The sequence below is a fragment of the Hyperolius riggenbachi genome, chromosome 3 (assembly GCF_040937935.1).
Source record: "Hyperolius riggenbachi isolate aHypRig1 chromosome 3, aHypRig1.pri, whole genome shotgun sequence".
NCBI lineage: Eukaryota > Metazoa > Chordata > Amphibia > Anura > Hyperoliidae > Hyperolius > Hyperolius riggenbachi.
Window position 1 is genome coordinate 148,432,069 of NC_090648.1, and position 25,120 is coordinate 148,457,188.

The window sequence follows — 25,120 nt, forward strand, 5'->3', positions numbered from 1 at the left end:
GTGTCAAATGGCCGTATGTGTCAATTCCGCGGCCAAAGGTACGCCTGCCATGCGAGCGGGTACGTCAGACGGCGCCGCCCATCCAGTCTCCGCATAACATCCGTTTGACGGAGAAGGGGGGAGGCGACCAGGCGCATCCCCTCCTGGAGGTCCACACCCCCGTTACCATAACAATGCACACATATAAACATCTCGTAATAGAGATGCAATTGTTAAATCTTATTTCAAGGACACCTCAAAGATTCGAGGGAGGGAGGAAAAAAGGACACAAGGCATGTAACCCCATATGGAATGGGGATGATAACTTACATATAAGTGCAGCAATATAAATACATAAAAATGTAATATATATAGGTCTAAGGGAGACCGATATGTCCCCTCTATAATGTACAGAGCGCCATGGACAGGGGAGGGGGGGAGAGAAAAAAAAGAGGTAAAGAATTTCCCAGTTCCAAAACACAGTATACATGTATATAAGAGAACATCTCCCTATTATAGTGCTGAAAGCAAGATTATTACATAGGTAAAATTGATCTAGTAGGGAGAGGGTGCATAGATTGCAGTTAGTACCGTCTAGATGCCAGTTTGTACCAGGTACATATAGTACTACAGAAAACACGCAAGATTGAAATCTTCATTCAAACCTTTTGGTGAAATCGTATCTAGACGAAAAATCCACTGGGATTCTATCTGCGTCAGTTTCTGGTCGAAATTGCCCCCTCTAAAGTCCCTTCTCCATGTCTGTATCCCCAAAACTGTATATCAAAGCGCTTGGGGGAATGGAACTCATTCATATGTCTTGCGATAGATGTATCTCTCCTGTGTTTGATATCCCCCACGTGTTCTAGAACACTGTCTTTAAGTTGTCTGGTAGTCTTGCCCACATACCACAGAATACAGGGGCACTTTGCCCCGTATATTACTCCTCTACTTTCACAGTTGATAAATGATTGTGTACTGAAGGTTCTGCCATTGGTGGGCACTGTGAATTGTTTTAAGGTAGGCATATATTTACAGGCCTTGCAGTGGCCACACCTAAAGGACCCCAGTGGTTTTGGTAGTAGCCAAGTTTCTCTTGAGGCAGAGCGTGGGGCATGGTTGCTGTGGACAAGTATGTCTCGTAATACTTGTACAAGTATGTCTCGTAAGTTAGATGACCGTCTATAGGTTATAGCTGGAGTATCGGGGAGATGTCTCGATAGATCCTTATCCTTCTGCAGGCTGGGCCAATAATGTCGTATTATTTCAAAAACCTTGTGTGAGTCATCTGTGAAGGTCCCTATAAGACGGGGCACTCTCAGTGTCTCCTTGGGGGTCGCTCTATACTTACAGTCGGGTCTATCATTGGAGTTTCTCAGAGTTACTTCAAGAGGAGTCTCATATGCTCGTTTATATGCATGTTCAATGACATGATCCGGGAAACCTCTTTGTCTAAAGCGTTGTTTAAGAAGTATACACTATCAAATGATTCGGGTGTTGAACAGTTCCTCCTAGCTCAGAGGAACTGTCCAATTGGGATACCCCTACGCAATGAACTTGGGTGGGAGCTTTCCCACCTCAACAAGGAGTTAGTAGATGTGGGTTTCCGAAATATTTCAGTCTGTATTTTGCACTTATCGACCGTAATTTTAAGATCTAAAAAATTTATTATGCTACTGTCGATCTCATATGTAAAGTGCATACCGATTTGATTGGAATTCAAAATCTCCACAAAGTCAATGAACACATCCTTATGCCCATCCCACAGTATGATGAGGTCGTCTATAAATTTCCCCCAATATAGAAAGTGGGATGTAAAAGAGGTGAGATCCTCAGAGAACACATGAACATCCTCCCACCAGACCAGGAACAGATTTGCATATGAGGGGGCACATGCCGTCCCCATAGCACTGCCCCTGAGCTGGTGGTAGAAATGCCCCCCAAAAAGAAACACATTATGTGTTAAAATGAAGTTGAGAAGGTTGATAAGCAATCGATTATGTGACTTGAGGTGTTGTCCTCTGGTTCTCAAAAAATACTGTACTGCTGCTAGGCCTAGTCGGTGGTCAATGTTACTGTATAGGGACTCGACATCGAGACTTGCCAGCAGTGTAGTCGGTGGTACCTCAATATCCTGTATTTTAATCAACAGGTCCTTTGTATCTCTCAGGTAAGAGGGTAAGGCCTCAACAAAGGGTCACAAAAACCTATCCACATATTTGCTCGTTTCATCTGTCAAATTACCACAACCTGATACTATTGGCCTCCCAGGCGGAGGCAGTTTTTCTTTGTGTATCTTCGGTAGTGCATAGAACACAGCTAGTCGTGGGAATTTAGTGGAGGTTTCCAACAGAGTATAATCTATTGGATCCAAGCAACCCTCAATCACAGCACCTTTCAATATTTTACAAAGACTCTCTGCGTGTTGTTTAATAGGATTTTCCCGAATGACAGCATATTGGGTCTCATTTCTCAGAATCGTCAGACACATTTGTTCATACATGTCTTTATTCATGATGACTATATCCCCCCCCCCCTTTATCTGCTGGGTTTATAATGAGATTATCATTTTTTCTCAGAGTATTCAGAGCTGCTCTCTCGTTTACAGTAAGATTATCATGTAGGGGGGTACGGACAGTGTCACTCTCCAATCTCTTAAGTGCTCTAGTCACCATATCGACAAAAGTGTAGATTTGTGGGTATTGCGATAAAGAGGGGCAGTATTTACTTTTGGACTTAATTCCACTTGGTAGAGCCAAAGATGGAATGCCAGTATCATTTTCCATTAATAGTTCTTGTAATGCTTCGAATGCTTCCTTCTCATGTTTATCTGTGGTCTTTTGCTTGGCCTCTTTTGTTTCATACATCTTAACAAGTGCCAGTTTCCGAGCGAAAAGATTAACATCCCTAACCCAGTCGAATGCACAGAATTTATTAGCAGGTACAAAGGATAGGCCTTTAGTAAGTAATGACACTTCTGTGGTTGTCAATGTATATGAAGATAAATTTACCACCCTTAATTGTGAAGTTGGGTCGTGTGTATTTACCACTGATGCATTAGGTTCTTGTGGCCACCCCTTTTCTGTCCTGTGTACCCCCACTGTTTGCAGTCTCTTAGAGCATGCTGCTCCTGCTTTGTCTTTATTTTTTGTGGGTCTACACATTGTAGGTTTGGGGAGGGTGGGGGGTGGTCTAAAAAAAGACTGTTGATTTTTATTTATCTTTTTATTGTGTGGTCCTCTCAGAGGATTACGTGCACCACATGGAAAATGTTTTTTCTTTTTTTTTTTAAAACCATGTTTTATTGAGAATATATACATTATAACATAGCTTTTGCAAGTTGTTTAACATGAAACCGAGCATGTAGTGTTAGATTACAGAACACATTTGAGGGTTTAGTGAAGTAAGGTGAGTTTGTATACTACACCCTCGGGAGGCGGCTCTTGGAGCACGTCTACTTGAGTAATTTATGGTTAAAAATGTTTTTTCTTATTCCGTGTTTTGGGTGATAACTGGCTGGAAGCGTTGGATTCACTTCCCGATTGTGTTTCTATATCGGATACATTTGGAATGTAAAACCTTACTGAAGAAATTGGCACAACTGGACAGTGACATCTTTTTTCTATCCAAGTGCAAGAAAGAAAATCTGATACCGAAAGGTATTACTATCAGAAACCCAGTTCAACATACCTTCAATACCCATTTTGCACAGCGACTCTGCTTCAGAACATCAGAAAGGATCAGGAATCATCTCATCAAGGTTTGTTACAACAAAAAGAAAATTACCCAAGATAATCTATGTTTACTCTATTCTACACTGCAAGGACCATCGTCAGAAAGCATTAAATCTACATTACAGAAATTCTACAAACAATTACAACACCATTTAATCCAAAACAAGAAAAAGAAACTCGACAGCCTTATGCTGGGAATACACGTTTCGTTTTTGCCTTCGTTTTAGCCTTCGTTTCGATTGTGCCTTTTGTACTTTTCGTTCCCGAAATAATCGAACGTACGGTTAATATCACCACCCACGGTTTCGTTTTTTTTTTTTCGATTCTGATGGTTTCGTTTTTCCAATGATCGAAGGCTGCAAAGAAATGAAACGAAAATCCCTTTTTACAGGGACGGACTAACATAAACGAACATATAATCGATCTGAACAGCCATCAAGCCTACCAATGGCTCGATTAGATGGATAAAGAGAGATAATATCAAACATGTTCGATCACTAGTCGTTCGTTTTTGGGGTCTATTAATCGAAACTATAATGAGATTATGACTATTTTCACATACGTTTTCAACACTCGATTCGTTTACTGAACGAATCGAAGGCTAAAACGAAGGCAAAAACGAAACGTGTATTCCCAGCATTAGACTGAAAGCTGAAAACATCATTCTAGAGAACAATACAAGTGTACCCCATTCAGAACCTATAACTGCCAATCTTTTACCTGTGGTTAACTTGTCCAGCTATAAACCAAGCCGGACTGAATTAGCTGTTCTATCTAAATGACTCACTTTTTGCCCCACCAAAAGATTTGATGAAATAGAATTTTGTAGTGACATGGAAGAATTTTTTCGGAGGATAAGGCTAAAGGAGTTTTTTCACAACAGACCTAATTATTCATCATTCGAAGATACTGAACCTGCGAATAGCAAAAACAAAAAGAGCAGTACCTGGACACCAAAATTAGGGCGGAACAAGAAATTAGAAGAGTATATTGACAACTTCAGAAAAAGAATCAAATTAGAGATACTGGACAAACAAAAACAGACACTCTACAACCTCAATACTCAAGAAAGGAAAGCAATACTGAGCCTTAAAAGCAATGACAACATAGTAATTAAACCAGCTGACAAAGGAGGAGCAGTAGTGATTTTGGATAAATCCAGCTATATTCAAGAAGCAAACAGACAGCTCTCCAACAACACCTACTACAAAAGACTAGAAACAAACCCCACGCTACAATACTCAAGGGAATTGAAGAATATGCTTAATGATCTTTCCTCAAAATCATCTAACATACTTACATTAATACCAGCTAATCCTAAAATAGGCACCTTCTACATCTTACCAAAAATACACAAAGAAGGAAATCCAGGTCGTCCTATCATCTCTGGTTTGGGGACACTAACAGAAAAGATATCTGGTTGGGTAGAAAACATTCTTAAACCCATGATAAGGAATACAGCCAGCTACATCCAAGACACCACTGACCTTCTTAACAAATTGACTGCCATGGGTCCGATCCCAGAGGGTGCTATCCTGGCTACAATGGATGTTGAATCCCTTTATACCAACATTCCACACGAGGACGGTATTGCAGCTTGCCAACATTTCCTTCAGCTAAATGATCTACCAACAGAGCCCACATTACAACTTATCAGGTATATACTAACTCACAACTATTTTTCATTTGGGAATGATATGTATCTACAGACAATGGGCAGTGCTATGGGAAGTAGGATGTCGCCCCAGTATGCAAATTTGTTTATGGCCAGATTGGAGGAAAACTTCCTTTCAACTTGTGAAATTAAACCATGGACTTACTTCAGATTTATAGACGATATCCTATTAATCTGGACAGCATCACAGGAAGAATTAATCAGATTCCACAAAAACTTCTCAGAGTACCACAAGAACATCAAGTTAACGCTCAGCTTTTCAACCTCCCATGTCAGTTTCCTGGATACCACAATTTATATACAAGATAGAATTTTACAAACATCCATATACCGTAAACCAACTGACCGGCATATTTACCTAAAATGGAAGAGTTTCCACCCGGAACACACCAAAAAATCTATTGTTTACAGCCAGGCTCTGAGGTATAACCGAATATGTTCTAATTCAGAGGACAGAGACAGACAACTTATGTCACTACGTAAAATATTCATAGATCAGGGATATCATCCACAAATCGTTGATGATCAAATATACAGAGCAACTTTAAAATCAAGAGAGGAACTGTTGAAGTACACCCCAAAGACTGAAAACAACAGAATCCCAATTGTGGTAACCTACAACCCAAAATTAAAGACACTGAGGAAGATATCAAAAGCCCTACAACCAATACTCCATAAAGACAAAGGCGGCCTTAGGCCTGAAGGATATTTTTCCTGATTTACCACTGCTTGCTTTCAAACAACCTCCCAATTTGAGACAAATGATTATCAGAAGTGCATTATCTACACCAGATACTCCAGGCACATTACCATGCAATAACACAAGGTGTGAGACCTGCCCTTATATCTTGAGCACAAGCCAAATACAAATACCAAACTCACAGAAATATCATCACATACAAGAACAATTTTCCTGCGAGTCATCCAATGTTGTATACATGATACGCTGCATGAAATGCCCCTCAAGAGGAATCTATATAGGAGAAACAGGACAAAAACTGCGCACAAGAATGAACCATCACCGCTTTAAAATTAATGAGGGTAAAATGGACACACCAGTGGGCCAACACTTCTGTGAACCAGGACACAGCATGCAAGATCTAAAAGTACTTGTTCTTAAAGAGAAACTCCAACCAAGAATTGAACTTTATCCCAATCAGTAGCTGATACCCCCTTTTACATGAGAAATAGAATGATTTTCACAAACAGACCATCAGGGGGCGCTGTGTGACTAATTTTGTGCTGAAACCCCTCCCACAAGAGGCTCTGAATACCGCGGTACTCTGGGCAAACTGCCACAATGTAACAATGTTCACAGACAGGAAATGGCTGTTTAAAGCTGTCTGTAACAGCCAGAGCAGCTAGAAACAGCTACATAACTTGCCCACAGTAACAATGTCACCATGTAATACATGTCAGAATGTGAATCTGGGAGAGGAAAGATTTTACAATGAGCAAACACTGACTAAATCATTTATACATAATTATTGTAAAAATGAAGCACTTTTTTTATTAAATTATTTTCACTGGAGTTCCTCTTTAAGGGTAACTTCAAAAATGATCAATCAAGAAAAGTTTCTGAGTACAAATTTATGAAAATGTTCAAGACATTAACAGAAGGTTTACATTGTGGAACAGGATTCATGACACCTTATGTAACATGATTGATTTGGCTTCATGATCTTCAGAAACCTGCTGGATTTCATGTATGGTTGCACTAACTCACTGGCTCCAGCCTGCTGATCACCTGACACCTAACGGATAAACAGTAACCAACCCAACTGTCATCTTCGTGTTTACCATTTATCTGCATCAGTGTTTTACTTCAGCTTACATCTGGAAATATGCCTGAAGAAGGGGACTAGATCCCAGAAAGCTTGCATCATTTAACTATTAGTTAGCCATTAAAAGGTATTATTTCTTACAAAACGTTTTTTTTTCTACCTATATATATCGGATACAGTGACAGTCTCACTCTAATTCGTAGTCATGTAAATATTTCATTTGCTCAAGGGTCTGTCTTGTTTTTAATTCATCCCAGCCAGTCAAAAACTGTGTATCGTCAGTGTGAGAGTGTAGTTAAGTCAAATTCCGCAGGCCTCTCACTGTAATGTGTTCCTTTAGATAAACACTAAAGGATGCTACTTCCCATGAGGATCTCACAAATTCTTTATAGGTTTTGAAAATATCAACAAAACACAGGTTCAATATCTGTATCATTCGTTCCAGATTCCCTATCCATGTCACTCAATGTTTTCTGCATTGAAAAAATCCCTAGCTTCCTTAGTAAATATATCAATGGATGGTAGCCCTTCGGATAAGTAGGCTATTCCACTAAGATCAGGCGCTCTGTACATTATAGAGGGGACATTTCGGTCTCCCTTAGACCTTAATATATATATATATAAATAAATATATATATATATATATATATATATATATATATATATATATATATATATATATATATATATATATATATATATATATATATATATATATATATATATATATTACATTTTTATGCATTTATATTGCTGCGCTTATATGTAATTTATCATCCCCATTCCATATGGGGTTACATGCCTTGTGTCCTTTTTTCCTCCCTCCCTCGAATCTTTGAGGTGCCCTTGAAATAAGATTTAACAACTGCATCTCTATTACGTGATGTTTATATGTGTGCATTGTTATGGTAACGGAGGTGTGGACCTCCAGGAGGAGATGCGCCTGGTCGCCTCCCCCCTTCTCCGTCAGAAGGATGTTATGCGGAGACTGGATGGGCGGCGCCGTCTATGACGTACCCGCTCGCATGGCAGGCGTACCCATGGCCGCGAAAGTGACACGTACGGCCATTTGACACGCAAACTCCACCCCCATCACCCCGAGTGGAACGCATTGTCGCGTTCACCATGCAGACTGGATTGTTGAGGGGCCTAATGCGAGTCCCCCACCAGGATACGATGTGGGATGAGGTGAGCGAGGATGGGGATGACGGTCCCCTACTCATAAAATGTATATTTTGATATATATAAGATCGTAACTTTTCCGAGGACAATGGGCATGGCCTATGGGGATGAATCCCTCCTCTTCCTGCCTCCTTAGTATAAATATGGTCACTGAACACAGCGCAGATAGCTCTGACTTGGGCTTTGATATATGGGGGGCATATTTTGATTTTAACTCTGTGGTGATGTGTATGATGTATAGCACTATGTAACATATGTATAGCACCTTCTGAAGAAGCCTTTGTGGTGAAATGTGATCTCATTAGGGTCTTTATGTACAGCACGATGCACATTTTCTAGCACTTTGTAAATAGCCTCCCCTAAAGGGTGGTAAACAGGACCAGTACCAATGAAGGGATAGCTAAAGTGATCTATATTTTCACAGCATGCGACCACGCTCAGGTCCGTACCACTCTTAGCAGTGATCATTTTAGTCGACCTGTGGGATAGCTACACCCCACTCATATATTGTGGGAGAGTGGAGGGGGATCAGCAAGGACCCCTGCAGTATACGACTTTTGTACATATTTATGGTCTTCACTGCATGAGTAACACTTATAGCGTGCTGCCATTTTAAGATTGACTAATTAAGATATTACCAGGTATATAAAACCTGACTCAGTACCAATAGGGCATGTCATATTGACATCAGTATATTATATGCAACCAGCATTTTTTTTTTTTACTAGACCAGCATTCGAAGGGTTACACAGAGCTTTAAAGTTCCTGGAGAGAACTGCAGACGCATTACAGAGATACATTTTGTTTACATAAATGTATCTAAGTGTGGAATGTTACTCACTCTCTCTGACTGAGAAGGAGCTGGAGGACAGCCAAAGAGTGTGTAACATTTATCACTTGTTACATTCTATTTAGTTAAATGTATCTATCTGAACTTCTGCATATCTCTCCACGGAACTTTAAACCTCTGTGTTTAACCCTTCCAATGCTGGTCTAGTAAAAAAAAAAAAAATGCTGGTTGCATATAATATGCTGTAAATAATGTTTTAGAGCAAAGTTGAAATGCAGGGTTATATTCCGCTTTAACTACAGAGGAGGTAACTTAAAGAAAACCTGTACTGAAAATTAAAAGTCAAAATAACCACACACAAGTCATACTACCTGCTGTGTAGTGTACTCATCAATCTCTTTCTCCTCTCCTGTGTCCTGTTTGTCCACTGTGATCAAGGGAATTCTCTGTCCTCCATTTTGAAAATTGCCATTACCCCATAACAGCTTCCTGGTCAGCACACAGTTAAACTGTAATATCGCCCACTTGAGCCATAGGGAAACATGGACACATCAGTTCTCCTCTCAGCTGTAACTGACAGCAACTGATATATTTCAATTCTGACAAAATGTTGTCAGAACTGGAAGGGATAATTGTCAGAAGAAAATGGTGAGCTTCTGAGAGGAACTGATGCCAAGGTAACTATGTAATGTTCATTTGAAGTTACCTCATGTGTTTATTTTAAATAATTTTACTCGCTACAGGTTCTCTTTAAGGAATGAAGAGAGAAGATAACTCTCTCTTATGTGGAGGTAAGTTTTCTCATGCCTTATCTCCAGCATGATCTTAGTGAATTGAGGCCATAGTCATCATCATTTTACATTTTCTAGATTGCCAAAACTGATTTTTGTTTTTCACTGGTAGTTTACAAAACGCAGACCTGTTCACACAAGCCTCCATAGGAGTGTGCAGGTTATATGGTCTTATTTATATTTTACTATTTTATGGGCACTGGTTTCATAAGAATATGCATAATAATGGCATCAAATGATTACAGATAATTATGATGGCTCCCAAAATGAGCTGCACCATTCACTGCGTGCAAAACAGGCTCTAATCAAGCATATTCAGGATGCACTTCCATACTGTTCAATATGCCATACTTTGCCTTGTGCCCACTAATGAGCGCGCACACACACAGCAAGACATTGGAAACCACATTCTAATTTGCACTGAACGCTTTGCATGTCTGTACAATATGTAACATGAGTGACTATACAGGCAAATTTTCCAGCTATCACGATGCTGTACTCGGAATATGTAAAAACTAAGCAAATCTCTATTTCACTTTCTGCTTACAACCAACCTGAACTTTGCATGCACCTTTTCCATTTACTCACCAAACATGTCCTGTTAGAAATCATTTTCATGTTAATGTCTTTTGCACCATCCTCTGTGGCCATATTGCATCTCTGCAACATACTCTTACAAATGAGGAGGGGACCATGCTAAATTCCACAAGTGCAATCAGTGAAGAAACAGCGGCAGATGCCCAATCTGCAAGAGAGGAAAGCAATGCACCCGGTGATCTGCTAGCCAATATTACATTAATTAAAGGGATACTGTAGGGGGAATCGGGGGAAAATGAGCTGAACTTACCCGGGGCTTCTAATGGTCCCCCGCAGACATTCCTGTGCCCGCGCAGCCACTCACTGATGCTTCGGCCCCGCCTCCAGTTCACTTCTGGAATTTCTGACTTTAAAGTCAGAAAACCACTGCGCTTGCACGCCCGTGTCCTCGCTCCCGGTGATGTCACCAGGAGCGTACAGCGCGGGTACAGACCATACTGGGCCTGCGCTTTGCGCTCTTGATGACATCAGTGGGATCGAGGACATGGCAACGCAGGCGCAGTGGTTTTCTGACTTTAAAGTCAGAAATTCCAGAAGTGAACCGGAGGCGGGGCCGGAGCATCGGTGACTGGCTGCGCGGGCACAGGATGTCTGCGGGGGGCCATTAGAAGCCCCGGGTAAGTTCAGCTCATTTTCCCCCGACCCCCTACAGTATCCCTTTAATATTACATAAGGCAGGCATAGTGTACGTGTGAACAAAGCAAGAAACTTGGGCCTCGGGCTGGTAATGTGCATGGCATAGATCGCAACATTAATTGCAGCTATAGTGACGCCCAATGTATAATTTGAACGCCAGAGTTCGTAGCCAAACTCCAAAGATCAGCGGGGTTATTGTTAGCATCCTGTACTTTCAAATGAGCTTATCTGCCTTATCTGACATGGCAGTCATGTGACACAAGGGATGTCAAAATCACAATCAACTTGTGATTATACACAAATGAGGTAGAATTAAACAGGCTAAACTCTCAAAATACATAAAGGGTGTATTTCTCTCGGTTTTCCTTCTGTCCTGTGCCAGAGTTCAGGTCCACTAGGGCTCTTTCACACCAGAGCCTTTTGTTCAGCCTTTTATCCAAGGTAAAAGGAAAGTCCATAGACTTTCATTTTACCTTTCACACCCGACGCTGCGTTTCGATGCGTTGCGGTACGACGCACCCGGGAGCAGTTTCCCGTCGGGAATCAGCGTTTTCCAGTCGTGTTAATTAATACTACCGCCGCTACTCAGCGGTGCACTGTAGATTCCCGACGACAGCCGCAGGCTAGTCAACGCCTGCAGGAGAACGGCTCCTGCATGCGTTGTTAGGTGTGAAAGGAGCCTCAATTCAGCAATATGGCAGCATTTCTATCCCCACGTGTCAGTGTTTGACACACTGTATTCCATTTACCTCCTCTAGATGGCACTGAAGTTCTCTTCTTCCAGTTCTCTTAACCTCCTTAGCGGTAATCCCGACTCAGGCTCCGAACGAAAATCCGCAGTTCAGAGCAGTAATCCTGTGCCTGAGTGAGTTATATGCAGGAGCTGCTGCAGATCCCTCTGTGGTATGTTTTTTTACTTGTTTTTAGGGTCTAAAAGCTTGTAAAAAAAAAAAAAATTGCATGTCTTTTAGACCCTAAATCTGGAAATAATCATAACGCCAGCGAGGTTAAGATAGCCACAATCCCCGCTGCTCCGTTGGCCTGCAACTCCATACTTTCACGACCTCCGGGGTGAGAGAGGGAGAGAGAGATTCTCTCTCAGCGTGCAGGGAGGCGGGGAAGAAGCAGGGGGTGCAGTCACGGAGAGACAGAGTTGCCCAATGGCAGCTGGGGAAGGCCTGCAAGAACACCCCCATGGGTGTTTTGAGCAGGGAATCCCTCTCCTCTCATTACTCTACGGAATATTGACAATCATTGTCAATTTCGAGGGGTTACAGTGCAGCGGTGGGGACACAGAGCGGCATGGGAGGTAGGGACACAGAGGCATGTCATGAGGTAGGGAACAGGTTTCTGTGTCCCATCTGCCCCCCTGTCGCACCGCCTCGGTTTCTCTTTAAGTTTCAGTCATTTGACATTACATTTAGGCGATGCCTAGGATGTATCCATGTTGAAACACAATATAAGTAGCCCCACAAAACTGGGGACACGCTACAAGAGGCACTGGCAAAGCATGTAAACACTACAAGGCCTCTACATAGCTAGCACAAACTACCAGGGGACACTAAAATACTGTGATACACTGGGAATGCACTGACACATTGGGACTGTTGAAGCTGGGTCAAGATACAGGGGACACTGGAAACTGTGACACACTGTGTGATGCATTAAAAAGCAGAGGTACACTTAAAGGAATATTAGCAGCTCCTTGTTTCAAATAGCTGAAATGGCCGCCATATTTGAGAAGTTAACCCTCCTGCTCCCTTTTCACTGCCATTATTCAGGGTTGGTGTAAAATTCATTAAGTTTGACTAATGTTATCTGAAGTCTTTCCACTCACCCCCTCCCAAATACTTAATGGGGTTGTTTGATCTAAGCTCGTGGGCAATCAAGTCTAATTAATTGAGTCCTTATCTGACTTCCATCTTCTGTTGCTTGAGACCGGCTTGCCGGGACAAGGAAGTACAGGAAGTAGAAGGATTCTGCCTGAAATTAACCCTAAAAATGTAAAAAGATGAGGTAAAATGAAAGTTTTCTTTCATAATCAACCACATGTTTAGCATTCATTTTTAACTTGCTTTTGAGCTGCCCTGAGAGTTAAAAATGATGCTTGGTTCCCTTTTTTTTCCAGAATTCTTTTTGGTGCACTGCAACTTCAGCACACAACATTATCTACCATATGGGCCTTCCACACTGTAAAGTCACAGCAAGGTCACTGCAGTTTAAACATATGTAACGGCTAACATGCACAGGATTCCTGCCAGAAAGTGAGCCAGTTGTTTGGCTTGCAGTGTATCAGCAAGACAGATAAAACATTCCACACTGAATCAGATACTGTCATAGTAATTATAGGAAGTTCAAAAATTATCACTGCACATGTCACAACTGCCAACAGTTTAACATAATGTGTCCTGTCTGCAGATAATACAGTACAGTGCTGTATAGCTTATCTCGTCTGAAGCCATTCTACCATGGAGAAACAGATAACTCTAATGACTTCATTAATGCTCATAACACTGAATATTAAAATGCAGTTTGGACTTAACGGCAAAGTGTACTTATAAAATATAAATTACTTTCAACAGCAACTGATTTGAATTTCTGTCTGGTAAACTGCAAGGTTCAGCATTGTATGGGAACACTTTTTTGGACTGTGAGTAGTTTGTTCAAGGATTAGCATTAGGTGGCGATTTCCTTTGCCTTATCGGCCACATACAGACAACTTCCAAACCTTTACATAAAATAAGAACATATTTGATTGTGATGATGTAAATATGGTGAGCGACAAGGAAAAAAAAAAGACCCACAACAGCTTGCTCATAAAGAAGAAAGGGTTGAGACGTTGAGCAGGGAAAGTGGTTTTTAAAATAACAGACAGTGATTTAAGCAGCTGAGACTGATGCTGAATTCTGTTTGCTTTATATTTAACAAGCGCATTGTACTTACCGTAATTCTAAGGCTTCAGCCTTAGAAACATTCAAAGATTCAAAGATTTGAAGTTATGGTTGTGAAAGGCAGGTTTGGATCCGTGTAGGGCTGCCAAACCTTTGAGCTAAATCCTGCAGGCAATGAGGCCAACATTTGCTCCCAGGAGTGTTTTTGGTCTTTGATTGTTTTTACTATTTACAATTATGGATAATAGAGTAGCAGTCCCTCAGGCTAGATTCACAGTGGGACGTTGCGTTTTGATGCCACGTTAAAGTCGCACCGCAAGCTTACAACGCAACGCGCCCAAAAAGTGGCAACGCAGCGTTACCGTCACATACAGCAGATACAGTAAAAAATACAGGCAATGAAAAGTATGCTTCCAAGTCATTACTGAGCATGTGCAAACAGTCCAACGCAGCTAATAACGTGTATAACGCACTGCATGCAGTACTTTTACTTAACGTGCAGCGTTAGACACCAACGCAACGTGTGCACTGTGAACAGGGCATTGATTTTTCATTGCAGTGAGTTATTCTGCGTTAAATGCTGTTTTAACGCGCAACTTTAACGTCCCACTGTGAACTTAGCCTCAAACTAATTGACTGGGCAGAAGTATCTGGTCACTTCAGTATTGGAGAATTGAGATAGTCCTTCTCTAATTATCATACTTCTACATCAGGTTGGAGGGGATCTGCTAATTGGTCCCATTTGCATCAGTTGTTATAATGCTTCATGAAGAAAAGAGGATTTACTGCCCCCTTTTAAGCCATTCCTCCAATTGACAGATTTTTAGGGCAGCTGTTACAAAAGGCACAAGGGAACTACCCAGGTCTGCTGGATCATACATACATACACATATACATATACACATATACATATATATATATATATATATATATATATATATATATATATATATATATATATATATATATATATATATATATATATATATATATATTATGGCACCCCAGAAATTGTACCAGAAATTCAAGTATTTCTCACAAAAAGGTATTGCAGTAACATGTTTTGCTAGACGGTGGCAGCACGGTGGCGTAGTGGTTAGCTCTCTCGCCTTGCAGCGCTGGGTCCCTGGTTCGAATCCCAGCCAGGGCACTATCTGCAAAGAGTTTGTATGTTCTCTCCGTGTCTGCGTGGGTTTCCTCCGGGCACTCCGGTTTCCTCCCACATTCCAAAAACATACAGATAAGTTACAGATAAGTTAATTGGCTCCCCCTAAAAAAATTGGCCCTAGACTACAGTACTTACACTACATAATATAGACATATGGCAATGGTAGGGATTAGATTGTGAGCTCCTTTGAGGGACAGTTAGTGACAAGATATATATATATATATATATATATATATATATACACTGTACAGCGCTGCGTAATATGTCGGCGCTATATAAATACTAAATAATAATAATAATAATAGACTAACATGTTTTGCTTGACAAAATTGTGGATAAATAAGATTGTTTCAAGCATTTGATGCGCCTTTAAACTCACCTGGGGCAAGTAACAGGTGTGGGCAATTTAAAAATTACATCTGAAAGCAGATAAAAAGGAGAGAAGTTAACAGTCTTTGCCTTGTGTGTCTGTGTTTGCCCCACTTAATTTCCTGACCATTACGCTGCTCAGGAGGTTTTGTAGCCTCAGAGTCCCCCAGGTGAAACCTATTAACCAGTTCACCCCCAAGGGTTTTTATCCTAACGGACCAGAGCAATTTTCAGTTGTCAGCGCTCCTCCCTTTTATTCCCTAATAACTTTATTACTACTTATCACAAGAAAATGATCTATACCTCGTTTTTTTCGCCACCAATTAGGCTTTCTGTGGATAGTACATTTTGCTAAGAATTTTTTTATTCTAAATGCATTTTAATGAGAAAAACAGAAAAAAAAAGAAAAAAAATCATTATTTCTCAGTGTTCAGCCTTTATAGTTTTAAAATTAAACATTCTCCTGTGGATAAAACAAACACGTTGTATTTGCCCAGTGGTCCCGATAATTAAACCGTTTAGATTATGTCCCTACCACAATGTATGGCGACAGTATATTATTTTGAAATATAAGTGGTTATTTTTCTGTTTGTTCTGGCCATAATTACAAGCCCCTATGTAATAAATTAAAATTAATTTTCCCCCATAAAATATAGAATAAAAAAAGCTGAGTCCCTAAGGCAACTATTTATTTATTTTTTTAAGCTGATTTTTTTTTTTACAAGTGTTTTTTTTGGGGGGGAGGGTTGTAAGTGTAATTTTATTAATGATGTGTATATACTTGAAAATGTATGTATTTTGTAAGTGTAATATACTTTTTGGCCACAAGATGGCGCTGGTGAACACTCATAGGACGTGTTCACTTTTTTTTTTTTTTTTTTTTACACACTTTATTAAACTGTTACATTTCCTGTTTATGTGAATGGACGTAGCCGCTGTTCGCGGTCACGTCCATTCACTCCAGGCACTGCGATTGGGTAGAGGACTGTTCAGTCCTCTTCCCCAATCGCCCAGCACGGGATCCCGACGGTAATGGCGGCGGTAGCGGCGGACACACGGCGGTAGCAGCGGCGGGAATGCGCGACGTATTAAAACGTCATGTTGCTGTTAATAGCGGTAAGCATGACGTTTTAATACGTTAGGATGGCGGTAAATGGTTAAATTCAATCAGAACATATTAACAAGCACTAGGCTAGCCTCCCTGCACAGCTCTGGTCTTCACTATGGGGAGGATCGTATATGACGTCACGACATCATGCGCAGTCCTGATCCTCCCCATAGAGAAGACCGGAGCTGTGCGGGGAGGCTGCGCCGATCGCTGGAACCAGGCTGGGTAATGTATATGCGGCTGGATCGGGGGAAATCGGGGGGTTCTGGCCACCAATACACCAATACTAGCTAGCCTACTGCTAGCTAATACGTTCTGATTGCATTTAATCTAATAGGTTTCACCTGGGGGACTCCTGAGGCTATTAAAACCTCCAGAGCGGCATGCCCGACACAGTGTCGGGCATACCGCTCAGGATTTTAAGGCCCATACACACGGCATACACGGCTATTCAACTGGTGAATCTCGTGTGACTTTCGTCTCACAAGCCGTTGCTTAGTCTGTTGGTGTCCTGCTGTATGTACAAAATTATTTTACCGACCTGCTTATTGTGAACAGAGCCCAATATAAGAGAGGCTGTTTAACAATTGGCTAATCAGTGAATACTGCCAACATTTCAAATAAAGTAATGGATTTTATTTACTGTGAACATCTCAGTGCAAATTAAATGCTAGGAAAAAGTTTTGGAGCTACTGTGAGATTCTACCATTAAGGTACAGCGGGAAACGGTGATCAGGGGGACTGCCTGGTGTTTAAAATTAAATAAACATGGCAGCCTCCATTTCCCTCTCACTTCAGGCATCCTTTAATTTATTTGTAGTCCTGAAAATATCTAAGATTAAAGGCTTAAGGTTAAAAGAAGAAACTCAGATATATAGGGATGGCAATGAATCAGGGACAACTGCCATGCAGGTATAAATGCATACAATTGTAATAATCTTGGTTATGAATTGTGGAAGCACAGGCACGTGTGGGGTTAGCTTGTATGTCAGGACACAGTGGCTGTTTGCATAAGGGAACTGCCATGGCCACACACACTTTCATAATCATGTAAAACTTTAATCTGCAATGTGATCACTTCCCATCACAGCATTGCACAACACCAGAAGCATCACTCTGAAGTGTGAGTATATAAATAGCAGAGACTAGGAACCTCCCCTCGTTAAACTGCTGACTGATCCAGCAATATGGCAGCAACTTTATGTACACACGGGGCTGACGCACAAATCTATAAAACAGGCAAGTGTACTGTGTTTATTACACACAAATATACGTCCAGCTACGTTTTCTACATATTAATGAGCTCTTGAAGTGGAACTAAACATTTCAGGGCCCCGTTTCCACTAGTGCGGTGGGAATCGCCGCAGTAAAAATTTGTATGCGGAGGCGAATTTCGCATGCGGTTGTATGCAAATTTTCATGCGAATTCGCATACGATTTCACATGGATGACAATGTATGCGAATTTAACCATGACAGTGCCTGTGTGCTTTCCCATTGATTCTATGCGAAATCGTATGCGAATTCGCATGAAAATTCACATGCCAAAACCGCATGCAAATTTCCTATTAAATGCATTGTATGCGATTTGCATAGCGGTATGTGGTATGCGAATTCTGATGGCTCTGGCGTGCAGATTTTTTCTGCACAGAAAAACGTAAAGGAATCCTGACAAGTGGAAACAGTCCCATCCACTTGTATGGTCTATGCAAATTGGCATGCGGCAAACGCATGCGAATTCACGATAGTGGAAACGGGCCCTAAAAGTTTATTCCCAAGTACTTGGCTCTCTGTTAGCGCAATCTGTAAGCATATGAACAGATTTGAGATCATGGGCCCAATCTAATTATTATTACTATTGATTTATAAAGTGCCAATATATTCCGTGGCGCTGTACAAAGTAAGAAACAAACATGGGGAACAATATGAATGATCACCTAACAGATAAGCATAATTAGCTCTCTGCTTAGTGGGATCTACTGAACGATGGAGAGGAGAGATGGAAAGTAATAGGAAGCCTCCCACTGTTGGGGAATACAATAGCATTCTGCGCCTAAATCCACTGCAACAACCTGTTGTAACCAGCTACAGCATGGTGGCATAGTGGTTAGCACTCTTGCCCTTCAGCGCTGGGTCCCCGGTTCAAATCCCAGCGAGGGCACCATCTGCACGGAGTTTGTATGTTCTCCCTGTGTCTGATGGGTTTCCTCCAGGGACTCGAGTTTCCTAAACATATAGATAAGTTAATTGGCTCCCCCCTAAATTGGCCCTTGAATACAATAAATACATAATATGGCTATAGTAAGGATTCGACTGTGAGCCTCTCTGAGGGACAGTTAAGTGACAAGACAATATACTCTGTACAGCGCTACAGAAGAGGTTGGCGCTATATAAATACTAAATAATAATAATAATAATCACCCCAGGCAGGGTTGGGTACAGAAGATGTACAAACATAAGACTGTCACCAGTAATGATGGTTTGTCCATTACCTGTATGAAGCATAAAAGAACATTTTTATATGAAAAGCTCCTTACATAAGGGATGCTATAACAAATAAATCTGTCTCGTCCTCTCCCATGCCTATTAGCCCATCATTACGAGTGGTCTCACTGAGCAACAATGAGGTACAGTGGCAAGGTTACACTTATCTGTCAAAACAAATAGCAGATAAGCTGGTTGTTATGGAGATCTGTGGCGTCACACACCTGCAATAAGCGCACAGCCTACAGTCAGACAGGGATCACACTTAGGGGTGTCGCATGCGTTCTGTCACAATGTGAAATCACATACATGCTTCCCTATGGACAACGTGCGTTTTTTTGCTTGCAGGAAAAAAAAAATACTGGCTTTGTTGCTTTTTTTCTGCATATCGTGTGAGATTCCTATTGCCAAAAGTCAGCGGCTGTCATCTGATGTGAGCCAAAAACACAAAGGGCCAGCCACAGAAAATGGTGCCATTTTCCATGGACTCAAGTACGATCCCTGCCTCAGACCAGAGTCCGAACACCTGCTCAGCACTCATGCTCAGAGATACAAAATGTATTATGAACAGAGGATCAGCCTGACATCAAGTAGCAATACAGGAAAAGGAAAAGGAAAAAAAAACATACTGTGCTGCGTGGAACCTAAAGCTCTACACTGTTATTTTTGGTTAAAATAGCCCTACTGTAGACAGTCAGTTTTCTTCTATGTAATTACTGTATGAAAAGAAAAAAGAAAAAAACCTTTCCTATAATTTGTTAACTAGGCATTTAAGCTTTGATGAAGTTAAAGGGTGGGTGCTGACACCCTATTTTCACTGTGGTTTCATTGCAGCCTGTATTTTGTACACCCCTCCCCATCTAACCACAGGCCGTTTTCTCAGCATAATATGCCATCAGACTCAACAATATATGCAATCTAAGAAGCCTAGAGCTGAACACTTCCTTAGACTTCTCTCACCTTCTTACATTTACCCCATTTGACCTGATAGGGCCTGCAATCCCCCTTAATCTACTGCTACTATAAGGGCTCGTTTCCACTATCGCGAATCTGCATGCGTCCAACGCATGCAGATTCGCACATGTAATGCAAGTGGATGGGCCTGTTTCCACTGTAGCGTTGTTGAGGTGCGTTTTTTTCAGCGGTAAAAAAACGCACAAAAAAGAGCCAACGAATTCGCCTGCGAGTGGAATGCATGCGAATCGCCGCTAATGTATTTAATAGTAAAAACGCATGCGTTTGTTACATGCGTTTTTACCCGCGATTTCGCGTGCGATTTCGCACCTTTTTCAATTTTATTTTGCCCTGGCAGTGTCATGGTTAATTTCGCATGGCACCCTGCCATGCGAAATCGCACGCAAAATCGCGGGTAAAAACGCATGCGGAAACGCATCCGCATGCGTTTTTCAAGCGTCGGAATGCCGGCGAAATCGCGTCACAACAGTGGAAACAAGCCCTTAAGCACCGCATAGTATTATGCTGATTAGCTTGTTACACAACCAAAATATTACATGGACATGCCTGACACGATACTACATTCGTTTTTGTACAATCTTAAAAAAATCAATGCAGTAGAAGGGCAAACTGAGTGAATATTTGGGGTGATCAATGAGATGCAAATCATTTCTCTTGAATTCCGATTTAATGTAAATTATATGCAGCTTGAAATCAGAATAACTTCTTGACAATTTTTATAGGTCAAAATTCAAGCTGCATAACATTTACAAGAAATTTGAATGCAAGGAGAAATTATTTGCATCACACTGATCATCCCTCGTAAACATACTTTGAATATTTTAAGTATTCCTGTATTTTGGTAGTCCTAAAAAAAAAAAATATTGCATTATTAAAGGGCACTTTTAAAGGCAACCTGAACCGAGTAAAATTATTTAAAATAAACACATGATGTTCCTGCAAATAAATATGACATACTTAGCTCGCCATCAGTTCCTCTCAGATGCTCACCATTTTGTTCTAACGCCGATTCCTTTCAGTTACAACAAGATGTAGCTAGAACTTGAAGCCTTAAAGAAAACCTGAACTGAAATTAAAAGTCAAAATAAACATACACAAGTCATACTTACCTTCCATGTAGTCTACACCTCAATCTCTTTCTCCTCTCCTGCATCCTGTTTGTTTACTGTGATCAATGGAATTCTCCGTCCTCCATTTTGAAAATAGCCATTACCCATAACAGCTTTCTCGTCAGCACACAGTTAAACTGTAACATCGCCCACTTGAGCCATAGGGAAACATGGACACATCAGTTCTCCTCTCAGCTGTAACTGACAGCAACTGATATATAACTGACAGCAACTGATATATTTCAGTTCTGACAAAATGTTGTCAGAACTGGAAGGGATCACAGTAAGAAGAAAATGGTGAGCTTCTAGGAGGAACTGATGGCAAGGTAACTATGTAATGTCCATTTGAACTTACCTCATGTGTTTATTTTAAATAATTTTACTCAGTACAGGTTCTCTTTAAGGCCAATTTCCATTATATAAGTTGCTGTTAGTTATAACTGAATGGACAACTTTTGTGCAAGGTACTGTCCATGTTTCCATATGACTCAAGTGGGCGATATAACAGGTTAAGGCCTCGTTCACACTATACAAGACAAGACAAATAACATTTATATTGCGCTTTTCTCCTGGTGGACTCAAAGCGCCAGAGCTGCAGCCACTAGGACGCGCTCTATAGGCAGTAGCAGTGTTGGTGAGACTGGCCCAAGGTCTCCTACTGAATAGGTGCTGGCTTACTGAACAGGCAGAGCTGAGATTCGAACCCTGGTCTCCTGTGTCAGAGGCAGAGCTCTTAACCTTTACACTATCCAGCCACAGTGTAACGTACACGGCAGCGCGTATGGTGTGCGATCAGCAAGAACATCAGAAGTGCATAGACAGCACTTCCAACATTCAGACTATGCCTGCTGCACAGCAGAGCGATACACTATCGCACTGCTGCACGCATTTTTGTCAAAGCGTATCTATGATCCCATGCACTGTAATGAATGGAATCAGCAGAGCAATACAGATTGAGTGTGACTGGGTGTGCTTGCATCCCAAACGCATCGCAATATGCGTTGCCTAATGTGAATGAGGCCTGACTGAGTTCTGACCCAGAAGCGGTTACGAGGTCATCTCCATATTTAGGACAGAGAATTCCATTGATCACAGTGGACAAACAAGATGTGGGAGAGGAGAAAGAGATTGATGAGTAGACTATGCGGGAGGTAAGTAGCACATGTCTATGTTTATTTTGACTTTTATTTTACAGTTCAGGTCTGCTTTAAAGAGACTCTGTAACCTCAAAAACATCCCCTGGGGGGTACTCACCTCGGGTGGGGGAAGCCTGGGGATCCTAATGAGGCTTCCCACGCCGTCCTCTGTCCCACGCGGGTCTCGCTGCAGCCCTCGGAACAGCCGGCGACAGACCCGACTGTAAAATCAATATTTACGTTTGCTGGCTCCAGCGGGGGCGCTGTGGCTGCTTTCAGCTCCGAACTACACGGAAATACCCGATCTCAGTCGGGTCCGCTCTACTGCGCAGGCGCCGGAAACTTGCGCCTGCGCAGTAGAGCAGACCCAACGGCGATCGGGTATTTCCGTGTAGTTCGGAGCCGACAGCCGTCAGAGCGCCTGCGCAGGAGCCGGGAAGGTAAATATTGACGTCATCTTTCACGGAGGGCTGCAGCGAGACCCCCGTGGGACAGAGGACGGCGTGGGAAGCCTGATTAGGATCCGGAGGCTTCCCCCACCCGGAGGTGAGTACCCCCCAGGGGATCTTTTGATGTTACAGATCCTCTTTAAGGCAATACGGATCACCTCTACATGCTTTGTACAGTACTTTTCAATAATGTTCATAGCTGAAAAACACCAGTTACCGCCAGTGCCTTCTCTCCACACTAATGTGGAATAAGAAAGAAAAATTAGCCTCTCTCAGTCAAAGCTTGATAAAAAGTTAAAAACTGAATCAAGAAGGCCTTTGATTTTTAATGATTATTATGATGTTTTCATTGAAATTAAAATCTAATTATGCAATAGGCAGCTACTTAGCTTTGCACTGCATTGGGCACTCAGGCAACCAGCCCTCCCCACCCCAAAACGGTCTATCCCTAAAGTCCTTCAATACTCACTTTCTTTACATTAGAAGCTGAATGAACTGGATTTTACACTACACTGACATGGCTGATATGCAAAATTCAGAGATCAAATTCAACTCCCTACAATGTAAATAAGGGTAAAGGGTACAAGACACCAGGAAACGTCTATCATTACTACTAAACCTACAACTGATTATTGTTTATTTTCAGGTAGGTCTGCTTTGAGTTGGTCATATTGGGTTCAAGTGAAACAAATTGTTTGAAGAAGATTTAAAAACTTGCTAAAATAGTTTCCTGCACTGAAGATAGTTTATAACTCCTGACTGAGTTTCAGAGTTTGATCAAAAATGCATTCAAGCAAGTTGGTAAATTTGCTCCAGATTGATTTTGCTCCATACAGATATTCAATCGGTTAGCCTACAAATCTGACTGCCTTTTGTGGTAACATTCAATTTCATAACAATTATTCACACTAATTGAATGTCTAAACCATTTTTAAATAGCTGACCCATGCAAAGGAACCTTTACTTGGCCATGTAAATAAAACCTGATTATGGAACACAGGACACTGCAGCAGCCCTTGAGAAACAGTGAGGAGAGAAGCAGCCCTGAGGATGCATATGCTAGTTAATAATAGCAAGCTCTGAAATAAAAATATGGATGAATCATACACAAAGAAAATGTATTTTTGAGTATTTTCACTATGTCCCAGTTTAGCAAAGTCTTCCATCTTCATTATTAAAGAACCAAATAACCGAACTTTCGAAGACTGGTTTAGAACTCCTTTATGCCAGAAAAGCTGGGACTTCTCTCAATTGAGACTTGTGTTATGAAGGGTGTGGACTTCCTGCTAATAAGGACCACTGTTGCTGGTTCTTGTTGTGAGGTTAATAGATTTTGGAATATCTGTTTTGCATTAGCAACTGAAGTACTGGGTGCAGTCCTCAAGCATTCCCTCCTTATCTAAGAAGCAGAACTCTCTCCTAGCTCATTTTTGTAATGCTGCAAAAGCTGTTTTGGTCTCTTCAGGGAGACTACCTATACATCTAAAGAAGGGTTTACTTTATAAAATCCAAGTAATTTACCAAAACAAAAAGAATAATTTGTTCCATTAAAACAGCAAAAAAAATTTCTTATAACCTGGCTGATCTGGTCTTTGACTCTTGTAAGATCACTCACGCCCTGATCCTTTGCTTTTTCTTCTTACTGTGCTTTTGCTCAAAGCACACCTGAATAGAAATATAGATATATATTTATGTGGGGCTTCTTCCGGCTTCCCAAATTTTTAAGGCCCCTCACTGTGTTCTGGGTTCAGGGTTCGCTCTGTTGTGCTGCAGTCACTCTAATTCAAGTTTTAAACCCGACTGGGTCAAGCACTATGGCGCATGAGCTGTCCAAGATGGGGGCCTCCTCAATCTGTTACATAGTCTTGCAACTGGGGCAGTCCATGGGCCATAGCGTGCAACGCAGATGGGTAGGAGAGTTTAATTGGGGTGACAGCTGCACAACGGAGGGGTTCCAGTGGACGCTTAGGGGCCTCAAAGACTTTGAGGGACTGGAAGTAGAACCAAGTAAAAATTAACTTACTTTCCCCAATTCAGGTGCGCTTTAAACAATTTTTGATAAGAGGCTTCCCGGATCCTCCTGCAGTGCACTGTTCCATCACTAGGTCCCTCTACATATATTAGCGTGTCAAATAGGTTTCTCAAGGCTTTGCTCCAAAGACGTACGAACACATCCATACTGGGCATTTGCGAGTAAGGTTCACACATGGCCAGTAGAACAAAGCCGCTCGTGCATAGTTTTATGTCCCCCATGAACACGTGCT

The 25,120-nt window shown here is 41.4% G+C and overlaps 1 protein-coding gene and 1 long non-coding RNA gene across 7 annotated transcripts in view; one reads left to right on the forward strand and one right to left on the reverse strand.

Annotated features, from left to right (window-relative positions):
- Positions 1-25,120, reverse strand: part of CERS3 (ceramide synthase 3) — a 185,285-nt gene that overhangs the window by 75,336 nt on the left and 84,829 nt on the right. The gene's annotated exons all lie outside the window — the stretch shown is intronic.
- Positions 7,165-23,877, forward strand: LOC137563092 (uncharacterized). 3 transcript variants are annotated; one of them, XR_011030245.1, is made up of 3 exons: positions 7,165-7,299; positions 9,888-9,935; positions 23,796-23,877. It is a non-coding gene; the product is annotated as an uncharacterized lncRNA (long non-coding RNA). The 3 variants fall into 3 exon arrangements; XR_011030244.1 differs by lacking the exon at positions 23,796-23,877 and adding an exon at positions 19,536-20,158; XR_011030246.1 differs by lacking the exon at positions 23,796-23,877 and adding an exon at positions 13,587-13,675.